The sequence below is a fragment of the Narcine bancroftii genome, chromosome 4 (genome assembly GCF_036971445.1).
Source record: "Narcine bancroftii isolate sNarBan1 chromosome 4, sNarBan1.hap1, whole genome shotgun sequence".
Taxonomy (NCBI): domain Eukaryota; kingdom Metazoa; phylum Chordata; class Chondrichthyes; order Torpediniformes; family Narcinidae; genus Narcine; species Narcine bancroftii.
Window position 1 is genome coordinate 290147569 of NC_091472.1, and position 22893 is coordinate 290170461.

Genomic DNA, 22893 nt, shown 5'->3' on the forward strand with positions numbered 1-22893 from the left:
GCTGCAAAGGATGGGCCTAGTCCCATTGCCACACAATATCCCAGTCAGCTGGACTTTGCCACCCTGTCTATCCTTCGAGGAAAATATTTTCCAGACAAATATCTGTGGCCATGGGGCAGTAGTCAGCACGGAATGATCTTCAGGCTCTGAGAGAAGAGGACTCAATGGACAGAGCGAGATGGTTCTCTGAGCATACTGTCCAGGTTATCAGTGAAATTCCTAATCACCAGTGCCCGCAAACAAGCACCAGGACTCGGCCTGGCTGATAGTAAAAGGAGGTCTTTCATCCAAAATATCACCTTCAACACCTTGTCCCTGAGATGACTGCAGTGAAGTGGAAACAGTCTCCCACTTCTTTTCAGAATGCAGATTTGCTAAAAATCTGCAGAGAAGTATGCAAGAATCCTTGCCATAGTTCATCCCCAGCATAACAAAAGTTTCTCTAATTTATAGGCTGTTCGCAGGGATGCACACAGGGTCAAACATTCAAAACTGCTGGGAGACCATCAACTCAATGGAAGATACTTTCATCTACCAAAACCTGTTGGTCTTTCAGCACATGGAGACATTGGATCAGGAAGGCTGCTGACTTGCACATTCCAGTCTGAAGGATTATGTGCTGAGGGACGCACTGAGGCTTGGCACAACCAACATGACAGTGCTGTGGGGAAGGACCTCAGTCCATCTATGACTGGGCATTGAGTGGCTGAAACTGAGGGGAAGCCCCTCAAACAGCAGTGGAGGAGTGACAAGATGCTACAGTGTTGATAATGTGACTGAATAGACTAAATGTAGAGTTTTGGAAATGTATGGATACAAACCTAAGAGTTCAAAGAGACGAGCGCTTTTCTGTTTGTAAATCTATTTTTAGTAAAAACAAAAAATGAACACCTTTAGAAAGTTTTTGGTAAACTTCCATGAAAGAAGTTGAGAACTTGGAATTAAGGCACAAGTTTAGAGCAGGTCGACCAAGGTTCGGGAGGGGTGGTGAGATACCAGCATGGATTGAAATGTGGTTAACCTATAGAAAACAATGAGGAAGAACACAAAAGAAATTAAGCGGTAATGATAAGCAGTGCAGGGAAACTTCAAGGGGATATCAACAAGCTCATTGAGCAGGCAGCACAAGGGCTAGTGGAGGACTCGGAGGAACAAAGTAGAAATGCTGAGAAAATGTTGAAGCTCCAAGTTACCAGGGCATTCTTGTACCCCTCTCGTGAAAAGCTTACATCAAATAGAGCAGTCAAATAAGCAAGCACAATAGGTACTTGTCTTTATTGTGAAACAACTTGAGTACAAGAGCAAAGATTTCTTATGACCATTATTTTGGGCCTTAAAAAAAAATCACACCTCGATTTAGATATACTTTTTTGTCTTCTTTACCTGGGGAAAGGAGCAAAGATTCATCAGAATAACTCTGAGGATGGCAGGTCTATCAAATGAGGGGAGATTGAGTTCACCAGTCCTCTACTCTCCAGGGTTCAAAACAATGAGAGGAGATCTCAATTAAATGTTCAACATTCTTAGAGAGGTTGACAGGGTAAGTGGAAGGAAAATATTTAACTTGGCTTAAAGTCTAGAACTAGGAGTCAGAGTCTTTAAAAAAGTGGAGAGCTTATTTGAAATTGAACTCAGCAGAAATTTCTTCAGGCTGAAGGTAATGAATATTTGGAATTTTCTTCTTCAGGGAACTGTAGAGGCTCGGTCAATAAATGAATGCAAAAGAATTCTAAATGTGAAGGAAATCAAGGGATCTAGGGATTTGAGGCAGGTCAGCCAGATTGTTGTTGAACATTGATCCAGGCATCTGCCCCTCCTATGTTGGAACCATAGAACATTACACCAAAGAAACAGGCTCTTCAGCCCATCTAGTCAGTGTTGAACTATTGTTCTGCTTAGTTCCACTGACCTGCACCTGGACCATAGGTCTCCATACTCCTCCCATCCATGTACCTCCAATTTTTTTCTTAAAAGTGAAAATGGAGCCTGTATTAACCACTTCAGCTGGCAGCTGATTCCGCACTCTCACCACTCCCCGTGTGAAGAAATTCTCCATAATATTCGCTTTAAATCTTTCCCCTTTCACCTTTAATCGATGTATTCTAGTTCTTGACTCACCTAACCTCAGTGTAAAAAAAAATGCTTGCATTTGCTCTATCTGTACCCCTCATAACTCTATCAAATCTTGCCTCATTCCTCTGTCTTCCACGGAATATAGTACTAACCTGCTTAACCTTCCCCTGTAACTCAATTTTTCAAGTCCCAGCAACGTCCTTGTAAATCCTCTTTAAATATTCTTAAATAACACTGGACAGGAATTATTTTTCAAAAGGTTTGCTTCCTGAAAAAAGTTTGGTATTATGATAGACAACTTCAAGCTGAACACAAAGATATTTTCAGATTTGCTGTATCACGTAGGAAGTTTGAGAAACATTAAATGAACCTTTATTGAATTTAGCCCATTTAATCACATATTGATGCTGACACGTTGCGTTAGTTCAACTGACCTAAAAATGTTTTGTCGCTGATTTTCGTTTGTACTCAGCATCTGATGCTTCTCATGTAAGTGTCCAATAAAAGTCAACAAGCATTGATCAATTCCAGTTGCCCAGATACTGCTTTTCCATGGTCACAATGTCCTGGTGAAACCTTTCACCATGTTTGTCATTGACTGCACCAAGATCAGCAGGGAAGACGACCGAGTGCAAATGCAGAAATGAATTTTCAATTATATGTTGCACTTCATTGTTTTATATGACAGGAAATCACAAAAATAGATTATATCTAATAAAAAAAGTATGTGATATGAAAATTGTAAGGTGATTTCTGTGATCAGCAGCCCAAAATCCATATATTACACCCCAAAGTGTTCAGGAAGCAACATCTTTGCTGTCCAGTGATCATCAGATATATCCACAGCTGTGATCAGTAGGATTTTGTGCAATGAGGAACCAGAGGGATGGGGTTACAGTATGGATTTGAGCTGTGATTGAGGGGCCATATGGTTCCCATCCCTTCTCTTGCACCCTTACAAAATTTGTTACTGAGTCTTAATTTTGTTCTCCTTGGTAATAATTTGAAGGAGAAGCAATCTGTTTTCTGCTTTATTGCCAAATTTTAGGCTAAAGTGAACTTCAGTCTGTAATATTTACGTTATGTACCCTCATAACTCCTCAGAATGTTTGATGTATATTTCCTTTTGATAACCCGCCCCCCCCCCCCCCCCCCATGAGAAATGGACAATATTTAACTCATGAAACCAAAGCAAATTGTTGTGGGTATTGTTATCGACTGCTATCTCAGGGCCCTTAAGCAGTGCAGGATAGAATGTTCACTGATGCTGGTCCTTAGATTTCAAATTTGATATTAGTCATTGTAAATTTATTAGGACAAATCCCCTCAGGATCATAACACAACCTCTTCTGTAACATCATAGTAAAAAACATTTGGAGATGGAAAGATTCACTGATACGATCAGAGCTAGACTAAGTACAACTGAAAGCTTTGTACCAGTTACTCATCTCGAGAAACAATGTTGTTAAAAATTGACTAAGTCGATATTAAAGAGTGAAATGATAATATATTCTACATTTTATTCTCAAACTGAATTTTGTTGGTATTAATGATCTCATGGCATATGATTTGATGAGAAAATAATAAATAAAACAACAATTAAACATTTCTGGCATTTAAAACTATATTTTAGAAGATTGTTAATTTTACCATTGAGATATTAGTTTTGTTTTGTCTATTAAAACTACCTTTTAACTCATCAGTTGGCTCTCCTTTTGCTTTGACTGTCTGAAAATGTGTAATTGTTACAAAATGTGCATTTATATTGCTAGAACTAGCTACAAATACAAAGAATGCAAAATTATTTACACTAATCCCATACTCAAATAAATTTATGTGTTGTTGTGACGTTCGCATGGTGATTGTTCACTTCAAAAAGGTAGACACTGCAATGACTCTGTTTCAACAAAAGAAGTGAGCATGATGTAGCAGAGGTGTGAATGGTCATTCTATTATCAATAATATACAGGTGAGGGTGTTCTGCCTTAACAAGATTGCACCCAAAAAAATGAGGGAAAAATAATAATTGTTCAATGCGCATCATCAATTACCTTTCTATACCTTGAATGACACAGATCCTTAAAAGTGCATTTGGTGCAGAAAGCCTGAGCATGCGTGTCCAGTAATATATTCAGAAACAACCACATGCGACAAAATGTTCTTACTGGGTGCTTGCAAAATTTGGAAGGATTGTTTTCAAATAGCAACAATTACAGACGGTCATCATTTAATTCATATTCCAGTAAGGCTAATGAAAAAGTAATTTTGTAAATGTCTGAAAAATAGCAAAGTGAGATCTAAGCAATAGAATCTAGGAAATAATTTCACAGATTAAGGAAATACTCTTTTTCACTATGGATTTCTGGAATGATAATTATTGTTAGTATAGAGCTGTCAGGTATAACATGTTCTTGGTATAAGCATAGATGTCTGTTGTAAGTACTGGCAACTGTTTATCCTTCTATCATCCAGTAGAAACTGACATCTGGGGCCTTATCTCTCCAATGCTTTATTGGGTAAGACATAGGAATGAAGTCATCCGCAGGCCAATCTCATCAAATCCACTCTTCTGTTGATTTAGACAGTGATCCAAATCTAATCTCAAACAATGCTAAAATATTTCAATTATTAGATAAATAATGATGCTTTCAAGATTTGTAAGAATTGTGAATCAATTACAATGCTCAAAGTCATATTTCCTCTTGTTTATCTCAGAGATTAATGTGATAGGAGCTGAATATATTTTACTGAAAGGAATTCCTTTTCTTGAAGTGCAAGTACTAGCCAAAGCATTTAGAGAGATAAGAGAATACTGGGGGTGAATATAAATTAAGAAAGCAACATTTACTGTATACAGCTGTCAAAAAAGTTTCATTGTTAATGGACCTTTTTTTAAAGTTTACACTTGGGCAAATAGAATTCAGATTATTTTATGTGTGAACTAGATTATTAGTGAATGGACAAGCCAAATATATTGAATTAATTGATCTGGGCAGATTTTTTTGTGAACATTAACTTCCTGAGGTTTTGCTTCAGACCTGTTCAGAGTATGGACGAGTATGGACTTAGTTGCTGTGAGGTAATCTATTAGTGTTTGTTAACATTCTGGCGGGGTATCATAACTCCATGCATCTTACCTCCCAAAAAAGGACACAAATATAGTGCGGCAAACAAAATCATCAACATAATGGATAACCTTGTACGTCGCAGATTCTAATTCATCATAGTCTCATTTATGATGGAAATATACTGAAGAACAATGATCTTTAATACAAACGTGAGGTATGTTGTGTAGGACTAGATGTTAATATCCCTTATTGTACTCCTGAGACACTGCGGAGTAGCCAAGTGAGTGGTGGCATCTTCTGGGTTATCAAGTGGGTCCCCTCCTTCCTCAGGGTTTTACTGATAGACTCATGACACCTCCAGAGGGTTCAGCAGTGAATCCCAGTATCCTGGGCTCACCCCCCTCGATCCCATTCACTCACTTGGGTGCCCAGGTGGAACTCTTTCTCCTCATCCAGAGCCACTGACTCCCCTTTTCAGTAACTGTGGAGAGATCTTTGACTGCTTGCCAGCGTGTCTTTCCTCACACTCCCAACTCCCAGAGTGGCCTTGATGTCAATGAGGCTACAAATTCTCTTCAGCCTATTTCAACCGGTCAGACCATCGCCTTCCAGCCACGTTGCTGCACATCAGCTACAAGCTCAGCGTACCTCAGTTTCTTCCGCTCAGAGGGCCTCCTCCCTGTGAAGGAAATGTAATTAAATTATTGTCAAAGCATATATTCCACATTCATCAGCAATTCACCTTTCACAGGGACATGTGTTCAAAGAAAGATCAGGGTAGTTTTTCTCTTAAATGTACATAAATGTAGCATGTCTGCTTTTTGCAATGCTTGTAACTGGTACCATTGAAAGGACAAATTACCTTTGATCTGCCACAGATCTGCTCAGGGGATCCATTGCCTTAAACATTCCCTTCAAACATAATGTATTGCTTAATTAAACTTTGCATATGCAGAATTGGAATTCAATGTATCAAGTGGGAAGTTACTGCATTATTGTCCTTTTTTATGGTATATCTTTAATAAATGTGATGCCAGGATATATTGTAATTTGCATGTAATTAAAGCATCTCTGAAAGCACTCATAAGCTTTGATGTGTCTGTCATAGCTAAAAAGTCAAATTTTTTGCTTTGCAAATCGTGTAAGATTAAAGATTGATCTTATTGATGCACAGTAAACTTTACCAATTATGGCAAGAAGCATGTCTTAAAATGTTTGAAAATTTTAAGAAATTTTATGAAGAAGGAAGTCAAAATAATTTTTAAAATGAATATATTCTGCCAAGGAGATTAAAATGGAAAATTGAATTCATACAGAATACTTTTTATTGTTCTTTTAAAAGAAATACGTTATTTAGCATTCAACAGTTGAGAATTTTTTAAATATTTGTCACAGATTACTACATAATTTGGAGATATATACCCTAGCAAATAGTCATTCTGTATTGTCTAATTAAATTTATATCTCTGATGCATTGTTCTACTTTTCAATCGTTACTGTAAACTTTGAAATTGTAAGTTCACAGAGGATATTCAAGACTCCCAAATCTTGAGACTATGCCCTCTCCAAGGATTATAGTCTCAGGCTATCTCTCCTCAAATGGTCACCATTTAATTTCCAGAATAAACCAGGTAAATGTCATCTACACTACCTCCAAAGCCAGTACATCTGTTCCTAGGTAAGGTGAAATGGAAACACAATATGACAGGTACAGCCTCACCAGTTCACTGTACAGTTGCAACAGAACTATCCTGTTCAAATTCAAACCCTCTACCAAGGTAGGGTAAAATCCCATTCGACTTTTAATTACTTGCAAACTAACATTTTCTGATGCATGTACAAGTGCTCCACATCTGTCTGCGCAACAGCTTGCTGCCGGTTTTCACTATTTGATAGTCCAATGGGTTATTTTTCATTGTACCTCATCTACCAGACTCTTGCTCTCTGACTTAACTTGTTTCTATCTCTCTGCAGACTCCATGTTCTCTACACAATTTTCATTTTTGCTCAATTTAATGTCATTAACAAACTTTGATATGTCACACGGTTTCCCACCCCACCCCCCCCACCCCCACACCTTCAAATCATTTATGTGTATTGTGAACAATTGTGGACCCAGCACTGATCCCTGCAAGACCCCACTAATCACTAGGGGTTTACAAACTGGGGCTGCTCAGGGCCTGAGTTTCCTAACCCTATGGGCCACTGCAGCCCACTGGGCTATAAACTGGCCAGATGAATGGCAACCGGCCAATTTAAGGACGATTCCACCTCTTTAGTGAGGCAAGTGAGCGACACATCACACACCTGCCAGAAGTCATCGGTATCCCTGCTGGAAGTCACTAAAACAGATCTATATTCATTTTATGCACACATGCTGATTATCACAGTGACCTAACCTGAGCTGCTCACTCTCCACACTCGAACCTCCCACCAACATGTCACTGATGACGCGCACATGCAAGCATGCACTGACGTTATCTTCCACCCGGGCTGCCATCTATTGATTAGAAATTGAGCTGCAGCAGCTACACCCTATGTCTACATGGGTCGGCGATCCACCTCCGTGGTGGTTTGCCAACCCATGCAGTTTTAAAAAATTCTATCCACCAATTGGCTTGTATACGGGTAGATACCCTGACAAACTGACAGGTTAAAGTTATGTTACAATCCAATTTGTAAACCCTAACTGATTGCCAACTCATTTATCACAACTCGGACTTTTATTGGTTAACCAGTTCTCCATCCATGCTTTTACATTATTCCCAACTCCATGCACCCATATCATATGGATATATCTTTTGTTCAGCACCTTATTGAACATCCTCTGGAAACATAATTAATTAAAATGATTAATCAAGACCAGAAACCTGCATGGAAGCAATAATGTATTGAAAATCTCTTGATGATCAAGGCATTACCTTTTTGTAGATCCTCTCCATGATAAAATAATATTTCAAACCAGGAGCACAGATGCAGTTGACTGGCCTGACTTCTACAGCAGAGTCTTATCAAAATCTGGAGTTGTGGTTGGGTGTGTGGCAATAAATAGAAAAGGGCATGTGAATCTGGCAACATCCTACTGAATTCCCATGAATTTTAAGCCATGCTCCTGCTCCCACTGGTATCTTGTTGTTTTAGGAAAAAATGACTAACTGATGTCCTTTTAGCCTTCTATGGTACATAAAGGGAACACTTGGCAACAACCTATGGAACTGATCAGAGGTTGACCCAGTTTTACCCAATTTAGCATGAAAGTAATGATTGTCATATTCACAAGGCTCAACATCTGTTTCAGCTAAGTAGCATGGACACTCAAAAGCTGTCAGCTGATGGCTCACTTCCTTGGGAGGTAGTTTATTAATACTCAACAATCTAATGAGATGATAATTTAATTTCCCCTATCATAGACAAAGCCAATCAGGAGGTATTGTAGCGTCTGCTACGGCAGTGCTATGGAATCAAGAGACGTCTACACAGTGCGAGGGTGAACCAGTAACTGACTTTATTACTTGAATTCTTTGTGCTGCATGTAGGGAAACAGCTACTTCCAGTGATGTGTGCACCGGCTTCTGGAAGTGAAGTCAGCACGTTGCAGTGTTACCCCCTGACCGGTGGTGCGCCACCAGGAAGTGGTGATGTCCCCCAGGTAACACGTGTCATTAACCACAAGCTTCTCCTCGTGAGTTAAAGGGGACCCGCACCATTTTGAGTCGGACGACCGGGGCGGCGATTCAGTCTGTCTAACCGCGCAGTCGCTTGGCCCACTACAGTATTATATTTCCATTCCCAACACAGGTTCTCTCAAAACTGATTGTTCCCAATTCTAGTTTTCCAATGATCAAATCACCAAGTTTTAGATTAGTGGCTGAATTGAAATTTTCTATTGAATAAATTTTGCTCAGAATGCCTGAATAAAAATTTCAAATGTTACTCTACATAACTTATCGGATAGCTCAGAATACACGTATCAGATGTACCCACAGAATTTCATTTCAAAAACCTCAATAAATGCAAAATTTATTAACAATTACACTCAATTAATGGAAAGTATTTTAGAATTCAGCTTAACCTATGGTTGTCTGATTTGATGGCCTTTTTGACTTTGGAAAAAATGAGGTGCTCCATGACTGAAATAAACCTTAATTTTTGTTTCTTTATGGGGTTCTTGTCTTAATTATTTTCAAAATATGTAAGATTAGTTAACTTTTGGCTTTTTGACTCCATTGATTACCTTCCTTTTTATTAGCAGGTAGCAGACGGCTTATGTTTAGCCAGTAGCCTCTGAAGGGAGGGGGATGATAATTAGGATAGTGTTTCTTTAGGTCTTTTTTTCCTTGATTTCTTCTCAATTTAATTGCATTATTATATGTGATTGGTTAATCATTTATTATTATGTACCTATGTAGCATTTACTTGATGAAACCAATAGAAATATTGAAAAGAGAGAGAAAATTCATCAACAGATGCCATTTTAGAAGATAACCGCTTTAACATTTTATGTTATCAAATTAACACCTTTCAATATTCTTTCATATTTTATCACATTACTGGAATTAAATTAGATTAATCTGGCATTGATGTGAACTGCAGATAAAATACCAAATTGTGAAAGGAAGAAAAATACTCCACTTAAAGTAAATGGCTAATGAATTGTCCAGCAGGGTAGAGTGTCTGTCGACTAGAATCAAGAACAAAATGTCTCTCAACAACAGAACTTATTTACTTCTGCTGCCAACAGATTCATCACTGCCTGGGTAAATAGGAAAAAATACATTAATGTCATGGTAAACTGATAAAGAGAAGTGCCTGGATCCAGCATTTTCAATGGTGAAAGTCTTCGAGCATGTATTGATCCACGTTATATAAATCTTGTTTTCTGTCTAGAGAAGTGAATCAGGACTGACCCATGAGGTTAACAAACATTGTAAAGTCTTTCAGCTAGGGCAGATGCCTATGTGCTTTACACATTGTATTTGACCAAGTCTCATCTTGTCATTTTACTGCCAAGAAGCTTAACTAATTGTTGGCGATCATAAGACAGCTTAATGGAAGTGGAGAATTCTTCTGATTGTGGCCTATCTTTTCTATCTTTAACAAGCGCTGAAAGCCATGTAGCGGAAAACAATCAACAGCGAATTAGTCAGCAGGAGGTTAGATGCAGTTGGAACTTTATGTAATTGGCATGTAAAGTTTCTAACATAGCAGCGCCGGATCTGATTAAGCTGATGTGATTTGTTTCGGTAAACTTTTACAAAGAGGGCTTTTCCCTTCTCATCTGCTTTCATGTCATACCGTGTTAACTTATGACTTTTCCTTTTTGTCAAAGAAATGGGCACAACCTGACCCCAATTAAATTTATAAGCACTTCTCTAGTTGGCACAAAAGGAAAAACTGTGAAAATGAAGTGCCTACAAGTGGAAGGGGTCAAGACAAGGACAGGCTTCCAAACTACACAAGTCCAGGGAAGGGACTGAACCAAAATGCACTTTTTACTTCTATTTCAGATTGAAATGCAAAATACCCAAATTCCGAAACTTGAATTGGTATTTTTTTCAGGAAGAAGAAATAATCTCTTTTTCACAATCATTATATAATCAGGCACTAATTAGTATTTTATTCTCTAGTATTTCCCCCCCCATTTTAGCAGCTTGTTTAGGTATTGAAAATAAAAAAGAGTGAAGAGAGCAGATATTTCAGTTTGGCTTTCAAACTGATTAAATTGATTTCAAATAGGTTGAAACCAGGAACCAACTGTAGTTCTTCAGGATTACATAGTTAGCTTTACCTGTAATATAGGCTTAACCCTATAATTACTTACTTTCTTTGTTTCATGTTGGAATTACATTATAATATATTCCAGTAAATATAACTACAGGTATAAAATGCATCAAATAATTCCCTTGCTAACGCTGAACTAATTTCAGATCAGGACATTTGCAGATTTTTAATTAACAGTCACTGTTTTCAGTATTTGTAACAACTTGCGCTGATTTGATTTCGATCTTTCTGTGCACATAGACACCAGTTACCATGGATCGCTGTAAAATCCACACTGCTTGAAAACTGCAGTACAATTTTTAAAAGTAACCTACATGAAATATTCCAACCAAATGAAGTGCCTATGGTCTCCATTTAAATTATAAATATTAATTTATCCTGATCATGTTTACAAAACTAGTGATGCCCTCTAATGCATTAATTTATTGGGCAAGTGCTATTTCAACACTTTAAGACAGATTTTTTCTGAGCATATTACACTTCAAAGTGATTGGGAAAAAGTCTTTCAATGTTCATACCGATGATTTGTTTATTTATCTTTGTCATAATTTGAATCACACTGAGGAATAGTTTACCACACAGATGACAGGATTTGAAATGATAGGAATAGCGCCTGCTCCGTTGCAATCCTAATAAAATCTGAGGGAAGATCATATCGAGGGGACAATTCTTGCGATGTCATCATATAAAGAATTGGTCAGCGTTAGGGAAAATCTTTGGATACATTGCCCAGTTACACTCAGTTTGGTCGGAAGGACAGTGACTTCAGTGACAACAATGTGGAAGACATTTTTTTCCTTGTGTTTCCTCTAGTCACCTGATCAGATGGCAGTGGTGAAAACTCCACTAATGACTGTCTCTTATGCATCAGTGCACCTACTAATGAGCTGACAGGAAAGGCTGTGCAAGGCTTTGCTGAAGTAGAGTGGGAATGTGAGAAGTCTGAGCCATCGCTTTCCTGCTGTGATCTCTGCCTTTATTCTAACAGGGTGCTATAGCTCAGCACTCTTAATGAGCATGTTATATAGTGTGCCCAACAGTACAGGCGGCAGATAATCCACTTGTCTGCCTTCAGAAGCAGAGCCCAGAACCTGACAGCGATTCCACAGGAGCTGCAGAGACTCCTGGTTCACTATTTATTACCTGGCGCCACCTGGTGACTGACAAGTTCCAGTCTCTGATGGTTATCCGTGCCCATCTGCTCTCCCAGACGCTGATGATAATGGGGAGGGAGACTGCACATCACATTATTGCATCACACCTGTTCCTACATATCCCCACTACACAATAGTCATTCCATCTGTCAAAAAGTGCTGGAGTCTCTCCCTTGCTAGTTCTGTATTTCCACATCATGCATGTCAAACATCTCTGGGGAGATAGCACGGTGACTAAGACTTCTCTTCAATGTTAACCTCTCTTCAGGAAGTGAAAGTATTTGAATTTATCTCCCCATAGTAAAGAGAAAGATGACATTATTCAGACTGTTTTAAAATTATTATTAGTCGTGTGTGCACCAGGACATCAGCAAAAAAAAATCCAAAGAATGGATTTCAGCCATGTTTCAGTTGGAAATGCAATGATCTTTGGGTAGAAGCAACCCATGAAAATGAAGGATTTGCATTCAAAATTATTATTTAAATATTATATCCTGCCGATAAAGAGGTGAGGAGTGATTGTTTCAACCTCAAATTAATAAAGGATTGTCAAATTAACGTTCCCCTCAGCTGCACATCTTTTTTTTAAAAACTGGATGCTGTCTTAGCAAGGTATTGAAAAAAAAATTAAACATTAATAGCGAAGCAAGATTATCAGCTGAATTATCTTTATATTGTATATTGTTGAAGCTAAAGGGATTTTGCTATTGAAAATAATTGTAAAAAGTTGGACAACTCTGAGTGATGTTAAGTTGAATGAATAGATAATGGATATGATCCCACTTTGATTCATCTATCAATTGATATTCAAATGCTTTAATTATAGACTAACCTATATGAACTTTGACTGGAAAGGTTGGTGACTAGAAATCTAAAACTATGGAAAAATACACACATTTTAGTGATCTGCTGTTTTCCTGTTGCTTTTATTTCAATCACTGCTTCAAGATGAACAAAGTAGATGACGTGCTAAAACGTCTGATGTATATAATTCCAGATAATAATATTTTTGATCAATGTATGATTATAACAAAAGTGAAAATGTTATTTTTTGAATGTAAATGTCACCACACATCAAAGCAAATGTGACAATTAATAATTGCAACAGTGTTTAACCCAAATAAAGTTGAAAAATCTCACACGAATTAAAAACAGTAAAATAAAGGAACCAGAAATACAAAATAAAAAATCAGTGTTTTATGTTGCTTTCTTACAACAATTAGCAGATGTCCATATTTCACATGTATTTCTAACAATCTTTTTTTAATCCATATGTTCTTATAATTACAAAAGGAACACTTAGTGAATGCATAAAGAAGCAGTTGTAATGATGGCAGTTGCCAAAAGATGAAGGCAAGCAAATATGGTGTCATTAATACAATCCACCCCTGACCCCCATCCCCCAATCCCTGGTCATTAGCTGTCATGACCATGGTTATATTCAGCCCCTGATTTAGTGTAAGTGATAGGGTCAGAGTTCATGAACCCCCACCACTCTTTCACTCATATCCATTGGTTGTGGAAGTCAAGAACTGGCAGGAGTAAGATTGACCTTGAAGGGCAAATTTCATCCTAAAAGAAGCTCTTAAAATTTAGATCTCAGAGTATCATGTTTAACAAGGCATTGCTTCGGTTCCTGACCAGATGACCAGTGCAGAACTGCAGATGGCATTGCATGTAACATAGCTGTCGTGGGACACCAAGGGCTCATTTCCAACCTGCTTCAAAGGGCAGCGCGGTTCAACCAGAGGTCAAATACTGCTACTACAATCCTGATAGTCTACAAGAGCTTAGGACAAATTACGGAAGCACATATTTGTCTCAGCAACTGTGCTGGTTATTTAAATAAGGCAATAAGAAGAACTTCAATCAATCACTGATGTCAGACTTGCTGTAGGTTCACTAATATCTAGAGCAGATGTTTATATGAGAAGGCATGCCATAAGATAAAACTGTTGATAATTGTAACACTTTTAAAAGATGTGAGCAAATGATCAAAGGAAAAAAAATCAAGTTAAATGCCAATGTATCTGAGGCAATAAAAATACAAATAAATCTAAACTAAAGAGCAAAATAAATATATTAAATTAGTGCAATCAGAAAAGAAGGCAGATGAATAGCTATAGGTTCAAAATAGTGAAACAACTGGAACAATAAGTATTGTAAATATGTATGTGTGTGTGTGTACATATATGTGTGTGTGTGTGTGTATATATACACACACCTATATATGATATATATATATTATATACACACACAATATACTTATATATACATAAACACACACACACACACACACACACATATATATATATACACACACATACTATATACACAATATATTTATATCTATATACACACACACAAACACACAAAATATATATTTACATATACATATATATTAGGATCTGTTGAGCATCAACTTCTCTAAAACATATGTTGCATGATATGAGAAAATCAAAGTTTTAAAAAAGTCTTGAGAAAGAAGATGTGGCTGTGAATGCTCTCAAAATAATTATCACTATTCAGCCAGGATCTGAATTTCTGTCCTTTGCAGCCATCACTTTGCAAAGTTTTCCCCTGAATGTGACAGTGAGTTTGCTGCCTGACAGTATAAAGCAAGGGCAGTCCCAGATCTTTATCACCAAATGGTCACGTTTTTAAAGAAACTATCAGGAATTTTAAGTATTTAAAGACCACAACAAATAATTGACACTTTCAGACATTTTTTCTGTTTAGTAAATAGATAATAAAAATATCTTTGTCATGGAACTACTATCAATATTTTACTTTCACAGAAAGGTGAATGTAAATTAAATATTCCAGAAATAGATTCTTTATTTCAAAGGAAGAAAATATGTGGATTGATAATATCTCAGAGCAATTAAAGCAAATGTTCTTGTTTCATATCAAGAGGAGAATGTTTTAAAACAGCAAAACACACCGAAACATTTCACTGGAGTGTATATCAAATGAAATAGGATATTCAGCCATATAAGGAGCCACATCAGGAGATAGTAGGGTAACAGGAAATCAAAGAGGGAAGTTTTAAGGGGCTTTTTAAAGATAGAAAAAGAGGTAGAAATGGGGAAAGGTTTAGTGAGGTATTTATGGAGCTTAAGGGCTTTGCAGCTGAAGGCATATTTGCCAGCAATGGAGAAAATACATCGAGGAATGTCAAGGAGGCCAGAATTGAAACTGACATCTTGGAAGCGTATAAGGCTAGAGAGAATCAAAACAGAAGGAGCAAAACCATGGAGGAATTTGAAAGCAAGGATGAACATGGCATTAATTAACCAGACTAGTAAGTTTACTATTAGTGGTAAGGAAATTCTTAGAAAGAAATCTGATGAAAAGGATTATTCTGCACTTGGCACAATGGGGAATTGATTAATCTGTGCAACATTATGAAGGGTATAGATAGGAATAGCAGTGAGAAATCTCTCGATTATCAAAGGTGTCTATAACCAGAAAGCATGGATTTAAGGAAAGAAGAACATTTAGAGGGGATCTGAGAAGTTTTTCAACCAGAGGATGGTTGAAATCTGGAAAGGTTGTAGAGCAGGTATTCTCTCAACATTTAAAAAGAATTTAGATGAGCACTTGAAATGACATGGCATTGAAAAGCTACAGATGTAGTGATGGAAATTGAGAGTTATTTGGAAAGGAACAATGACCAGCATGGACAAGATGGGCTGAAGGGTCTGTTTCTGTGCTGCTTCTCATTAATCGGAAGTTGTTTGATGTCACATGGTCTGGATTGGGAGATGGATTGGAGTGAGTTGGGTGATCTTATGAGCGAATAGGCTAGGAGCATACGAAGTGGTTCAGACTGGGGATAACAATGGCAAAAATAAAGATGCCAGCAGAAAATGGGGTGGAGTCAGTTGATGTTAATGTAACAGAGGTAATGCATAATAAGGCATGGTGGGCAGCCCAAATGCCCATTAAGTTCATGTGAAATTTAAGTGGATTGTTTGGAATTGCAGAATCCAAGCATTTAACAGTTTCAACTGGGCTTTGGTAGCTTTTCCAAACACAAGAAAGGTGATTGATTAAATATGATGCATGCACAACACATCTTAATGAATTAAAATGTTATGCAGCTATAACTTTCTTAAAGACTTTAGAAGAATTGTAATTGGCCTGAGAAACCGCAGTTGCGATTTTTACACTTTGCATTTCTACAGTGGATCTTGTTGTGACTAAGTTAATTTAAGTTTACCCAACATCAAAGGAGAAGAAGAAGGACAAAATGACTGAACTGAATATCTGAATTCGATGGATTCTTTTCATTTTAAAGTCAGATTCTCTGAATACCGATACAGACCAGTGATTAAAATATCATTCAAATCTCATCTAAAGTTCACATTGTATTAAAAGGGAAGGAAAGCCTGGAGCTGTAATAACTACTTGAAAGAAAATGGCATGCCAAAAATATATGCCATGTGCAAAGAAAAATTAAGCGTGCAGTCTGTGCCTGTCAGTTCTTGTCTTGCACTCTCCAGAACTGTTTCATTGACGTCGATGATAGAAGGAAGTGCCTCCATTGTGGAGACATACCATTCATTCAATGAGCCAGAAATTACTTCAATGCAACATATGACCCAGTCTGCTGCCATCCTACCCCTGAAAAAAAATATTACTCCCAGCTGGATCCTACTACATGATTTGCTGTTATCATTAACCGTTCACATATAGAGTTCAGGCACACTGCCTCACAGTTCTCTCTCACCACTTAATTAAGCCAGAAGGTTGCTATCCACGATTGAGGTGGAGGGGAAATTTTGTATCAAATGTTGGTAAATACGAGGTAATTCCACATTGGAATTAAAAATTGTAATTTGACTATTATTTAAATGGTGAAAAATTACAATATGCTGTGGTGCAGTGAGACCTGGGAGTGCTTGCACATGAGTTAGTTCACAGGAGCAGTAGGCAATCAAGAAGGCAAATGGGATGTTGACCTTCATAGCTGAAGGATTTGAATTTAAGAGCAGGGAAGTTCTGCTCCAACTGTACCATATGCACCTGGAGTACTGCTTGCACTTCTGATCTCCTGACTTGAAAAAGGCTATACCCACTTAGAAAGCAGTGGAGAGAATGCTCACCAGGTGGATTACAGAGTTGAGGTTAACCTCTATTAAGAGATTGAGTAGTCTTGGACCATACTCATTGGAGTTCAGAAGAATGAAAGGGGATCTGATAGAAATATAAAACTTTGAAAAAAATCGATAAGATAGAAGCAGGGAGGTTGTTTCCACCAATAGGTAAGACCAGAATGAGGAGACATAGCCTCAAGATTTGGGGTAGTAGATTTAAGGCAGAGATAAGGAAGAAATCCTTCCTCCAAACAGTAGTGAATCTGTGCAATACCCTGCCCAAGTCAGTAGTAGAATGGTGACATATTAAACCAATTTAAGACATAGATAAATGGACTGTTGAATAATAGGAGAGTTAAGCATTATGGAGAACAGGTGGGTAAGTGGAGCTGACTTTACACCATATCAGTTATTATCTTATTGCATGATGGAGCAGGTCTGCTGGCCTATTAAGCCTTTTATTTCTTTTAATGTTTTTATCCATTAAAATCTTTTATTGAGTCTGGGATGCTTATGAATATTCAATCTCAAAGTACCCATTGTAAACATATACACGCTTTGCGTTCTAAGCTGGTCCTAGCAATCTCTTCAGGACACTATTAAGGCTGTCCTATACTATGCACTAATGGAGCAACATAGGACCCTAAATGATGAGAGCCAGATAATCGGGGAGGTAATCTGGCCATCTGTTTCTCAGACTTGCTTGACTTGGTGGCAGGCAGATAATGAGAAGAACTGGAGTCTAAGGAACTTCGTGCTGACATTTTCTGTGTACTCTTGTTTTGGTTGAACTGCTTTTCCTTTTACCCATTAACATGAGGTGCCCAAACAGTTTTTTTTTGGTTTAAATTTTCAGGACATAATATACTATAGAAATTCACATTCATTTGATGTCACATTACTATCTGTGAGGTGTTTTCTTCTTTTTTGAGCCATTTTTAAGCCTCCCATTTATATAATATGCTTTTCATTAAATTTTCAAATTTTCTAAGTGCAAGCTGCAGATAAGGAGCTCTTGATAAGTGTATTATTGTAGTAGTTTAAATACTAATAAGAAGGGACTGACAGGTATTGAGTTGAAAATTGTTCTGAATTAATAACTTTTTTTGTCTGACAAATAGCAATGTCATTTCATCAAATGGTAAAAAGCAAATTGGGTGTAGTGGTGTTCCATAAAGCGAGTGGTGCCATCTTGTGGACATGAAACAAAGCACATGAAAAGAAACCATAAAGTTCTATCTGAAACATGATATTAACTCTCATTGTTTAATTGTCAAAATGGCATTTACAGCCTTATTATGACAGTGGTTTGAAATGGTTATGTAAATAGTACAACAAATCTGTGAATTTGCATTTGTTTTCTTGTTTGATTCTCATTGTTGTGACATTTTCCCTGTGTTTGCAACTCATTTTTACCTCATTAGTATACTCAGCAACTGGTTGATTTTTGCTTGTAATAATTGAGTGTAGCATCAAAATCTGCTGGATGTCTCATTGCTTCCTATCTTCCTGGTCAAGTTTTAGTAGAAACCCAATAAATGTTATTATTTGAGGATAAATGACTCAGATCCCCCGGGTGGACATTTGCTACAAATTTGTGACACAATTATATTAATGGTGCAGGGATATTGGCTCCAATCTAATGTTCCAAGCAGACGCTGAAGGTGGCCTGTTGTTTAAGATTACCTGCACCAGAACTAAGTCAGTAGACACTTAGGCTTCAGCTTTGATTATGGCAACATTATTTAGACTTCTCGGTTTCACCTTTCCAAACTGTGCAGCAACTTTGTTGTACGACTGTAAAATGTAATTTGAAATCATTGATTTAAATCGGCACTCTAAAACCTGTTTTGGCTGTGGTCACCTGAGGACTCTGCACAAGGTTTATGGAAATAATTGGTTTCTTCCATATTTCTCTCCTACCACCTGCATAAAATCATTTAAAAAAATATTTTATCATTTCAGTCCATGGCCCCCCTTATATGTGCTGTGAGGTAGGGGTGGGTGGGGGGTGGTTGTGGTGTGGCGAGTGGAGGGGACATATGGGCTCCATTGAGAATGGTTGATATAAAAGACAACAGCAAAAGGGAGGTGCTGAGTGAGAGTGGTCCCTTAAAAAAACAAGGACAATGGCTAGATTGAATATACTTTATCTTGTGCACGTGTAACAGCTCTGATTCACCACAGCTTACAAACAAATAAAGAATACACTCGCTTGTTTCTTTTAGCACTCCATGAAGTCAACTTTCTTTATTATTCACTAGACACAAAATTGTATTCTACAACTCCCCAAACAACCCCAGCCCAACTCCTCTGACCTTCTCATTGGCTCACTACCACATGGGTGATCCTGACACTTTCACTCTCCTCCTGCATCTGAGATCCATCATCTGTACACTGACACTTTGCACCCCCGTACATGCGCACTCTTACCCACGCGCATCGCATCACTTACATCATCAGCTGCAGCCGGCAACACTCCCGATGAAGGTAACTACACGATCATATGTTATGAGTGCAGAGGACTCCAAAATCCAGCAGCAATAGAAATTCACCAAGACAATGGTTACTTAAACAGGAATTCCTTTTAATTTTCTTTAAATATAATAATAAGATCTGTCCTGCTATCCTGCTACGAAATGGTCTGGAGGGCTGACAGTTTGGCCTGACCTCATGTGATTCTGTAAGACAGGCAATGCATGGTCCATCTGGTTATGTTGCGGCTGGTCCACTGACTCCAGCTCTGACGCAGAACATGGATCGTTAATACATGGTCCATAAACCGCTGGAATGTCTTAGCTGCATTCCGTAGACAAAACGGATGTGGGGTAATTCCTGCCATCTTCACCATATCAAATGGCTCAACTGGAATCTGATTGTAAGCATGTACTAGATCTAGTTTTGTAAATGCATGTTTGCCATGGAGGTTTGCTGAAAAGTCTTGTAAATTGGGGATGTTGTATCCGTCAGGCATGGTTGAGATGTTTAGGACATGATAATCATACTTCTGCCAATGTTTTCAGGAATAATGTGGAGCAAGTTAAATAAAACATTAGCAATGTTGTGTACCAGTAGAGCACTTCCTGACATTCTATCTGTATCTGCTGGACTCATGATGTTGATATGTCAGGGGTGTGAGTTTTAATGTGGCAATAAGTGCAACACCAGTATTCACATCAATTGCATGAAACAGATTTTGTAGGTAAGGTGCAGGAATGTCAGAGGCCTCCAATACTGTGACAGGGTTGAGACTAGTTTCAGCATTATTTAAAAGGTGCATTATATCTGCATTGCTCAAGGAAGGTCTAAGACATTCAGCTCTTCCACATAGGCCACTGATGGTTAGAGTAGCAGTTAGTGCGATGCTGTTACAGTGCCAGCGACCGGGACCAGTGTTTGAATCCCACTCTCTCTGTAAGGAGTTTATACATTCTCTCCCTGTCTGCGTAGGTTTCTTCCCACCATTCAAAAATGTACCAGGATTGTAGGTCAATTGGATGTAATTGGGCATCACGAGCTCGTGGACCGAAAGGGCCTGTTACTGTGCTGCACGTCTAAATTTTAAAATAGTATATCCAAATCATCCCCCTAATAACCCCACAAATCATTCACCAACTGGTCCCATCCTCATTCCCTGATTGACCGCCACAATCAACTCCATTCTGAACAACACTGATTATCCCTTGATTACCCCCACTTGACCACCTGTCTGACTAACCTCCTCTGATTGTCTCTCGAATGTCCCTTCCTGATCATTCCCCTTCTGCCATTGAATTGCTTCCCAGCCTTCATTTTGTCATCACTGCCAGGCATCCACCTATCACTATTTTGATGGACTGAACCTACCCTGACTGACAATCCTTTGGTACTCCCCTGGATAGAGCTTTTCAATAGTCATGTAGGAGAAGGGATTCAAGTTGCAATTTAATCCATGCAAAGCACAAGTGTTTGCCATCACGTTGCTCTACACACCTTCAATTTTCATCTGCACCAGTTTTCTCTTTCCATGCAATTTATCATTTATCTTGCAGTGTAAGGAGGTAAGAAACAGGAACAGGAGCTAGCCATCCAACTCTTTGAGGCTGCTTCATCATTCATCAAGATCGCAGTCATCTTCTACCTCGGTGCCCTTTTACTATATCCCCCGATGCCCTCAATGTCCAGAAATATTTCAATCTGTGTTTTGAATGAATGTAATGAATCAACCTGGACAGCCTCTGGCGTAGAGTTCCAAAGGTTCATCGCCCTTTGAGTGATGAAATTTCCCATCTTAACCATCCCAAATAACCAACCCCTTCATCTCAAATTGTGTCCTTGGCTCCAAGTTCTGCAGCCAGGGGAAACATTTTCCCTGCCTGCAGCTTGTCAAGCCCTTTTACAATTTTGTATTTTCCTCAAGAGCTCCTCCCATTGTTCTGATAAAACACAGCCCCAGTCTATTCTATCTCTGCTCCCATAGCAGTCCTGTCAGCTCTGGAACCAGCATTGCCTCTATGGCAAGCACATCCTTTTTCAGTTAAGGTAACTAAAAATGGATAAGACTAGAAACTTTAGGAGCAGAATTAAGCCATTCAGCCCATCAAGTCTGCTTTGCCATTCAATCATGGCTGATGTATTTTTTAATTTCAACCTCATTTTCCTGCTTTCTTCCATAACCTTTGATATCCTTACTAATCAAGGGCCTATCGACCTGCTTTAAATTTACCCAATCACTTGGCTTTCACAGCTGTCAATAGTAACAAATTCCATAGATTTACCACCCTCTGACTGAAGAAATTTCTCCTTATCTCTGTTCTAAAGGGAAGTCCTTTTATTCTGAGGCTGCACCCTCTAATCCGAGACTCCCACTGCTGGAAACACTTTCTCTGAATCCACTTACCCACTTTCAATATTCAGAATGTTTTGATGAGATTCCCCCACTCACCTTTCTAAACTTCAGTGAATACAGACCAAGAGCCATCAAATGCTCTTCAAACATTTACCATCTCATCCCTGAATCATTCCAATAAACCACCTTTGGGTCCTCTCCAATGTCTTCACTTCTTTAGATCTGGGACTCAAAACTGCTTGCAATACTCCAAATGTAGTCTGACAAATGTTATATAAAGCATTAGCAGTACATCTTTGCCTTTATATTCTAGTTCTCTCGGAATGAATGCTATCATTGCATTCGCCTTCCTTACTACTCATTTAACCTGCACTAGAACTCCCCAGTCCCTTTGAACCTCCACTTTTTGAATTCTATCTTAATTTGGAACATAGTCTACATTTTTATTCCTTCTACCAAAGTACATAACGTCTATTTCTCTATATTCTATTCTGTCACTCCTTTGCCCATTCGCCCAACCTATCCGAGTCTCTCTGAGACTCCCACCACCTATCAATGCTACTCACTTCTGCCTATCTTTGCATCATCTGCAAAGCTGGCCACAAAGCCAAAGAAGAACAGACAGGAGATTCTGTGAGTCCAATAAAGACACCTGGATGGAGTGCTGCCTCCCTGGTGTCAGGGTATAGTATATCCCTAATCAGGTCCAGAGTATTCTGAGGGGAGAGGGCGAACAGCCAGAAGTTTTGGCATATGTTGATACCAATGACATAGGTGAGGTAAGTCAGGGGGTCTTGAAGAGGAAATATGGGAAATTAGGGAGGAAGTTGAGAAGAAAGACCTCCAAGGTGGTAATCTCAGGATTACTGCCTGTGCCACATGCTAGC

At 38.4% G+C, this 22893-nt stretch overlaps 1 long non-coding RNA gene across 1 annotated transcript in view; it reads right to left on the reverse strand.

Moving 5' to 3' along the window:
- Nucleotides 1-5306: 5306 nt before the first annotated feature.
- LOC138760159 (uncharacterized) overlaps nt 5307-22893 on the reverse strand; it is a 57784-nt gene continuing 40197 nt past the window's right edge. Inside the window, exon 3 of the long non-coding RNA XR_011355473.1 lies at nt 5307-5820. This is a non-coding gene — a long non-coding RNA (uncharacterized lncRNA). The remainder of the gene's footprint in view (nt 5821-22893) is intronic.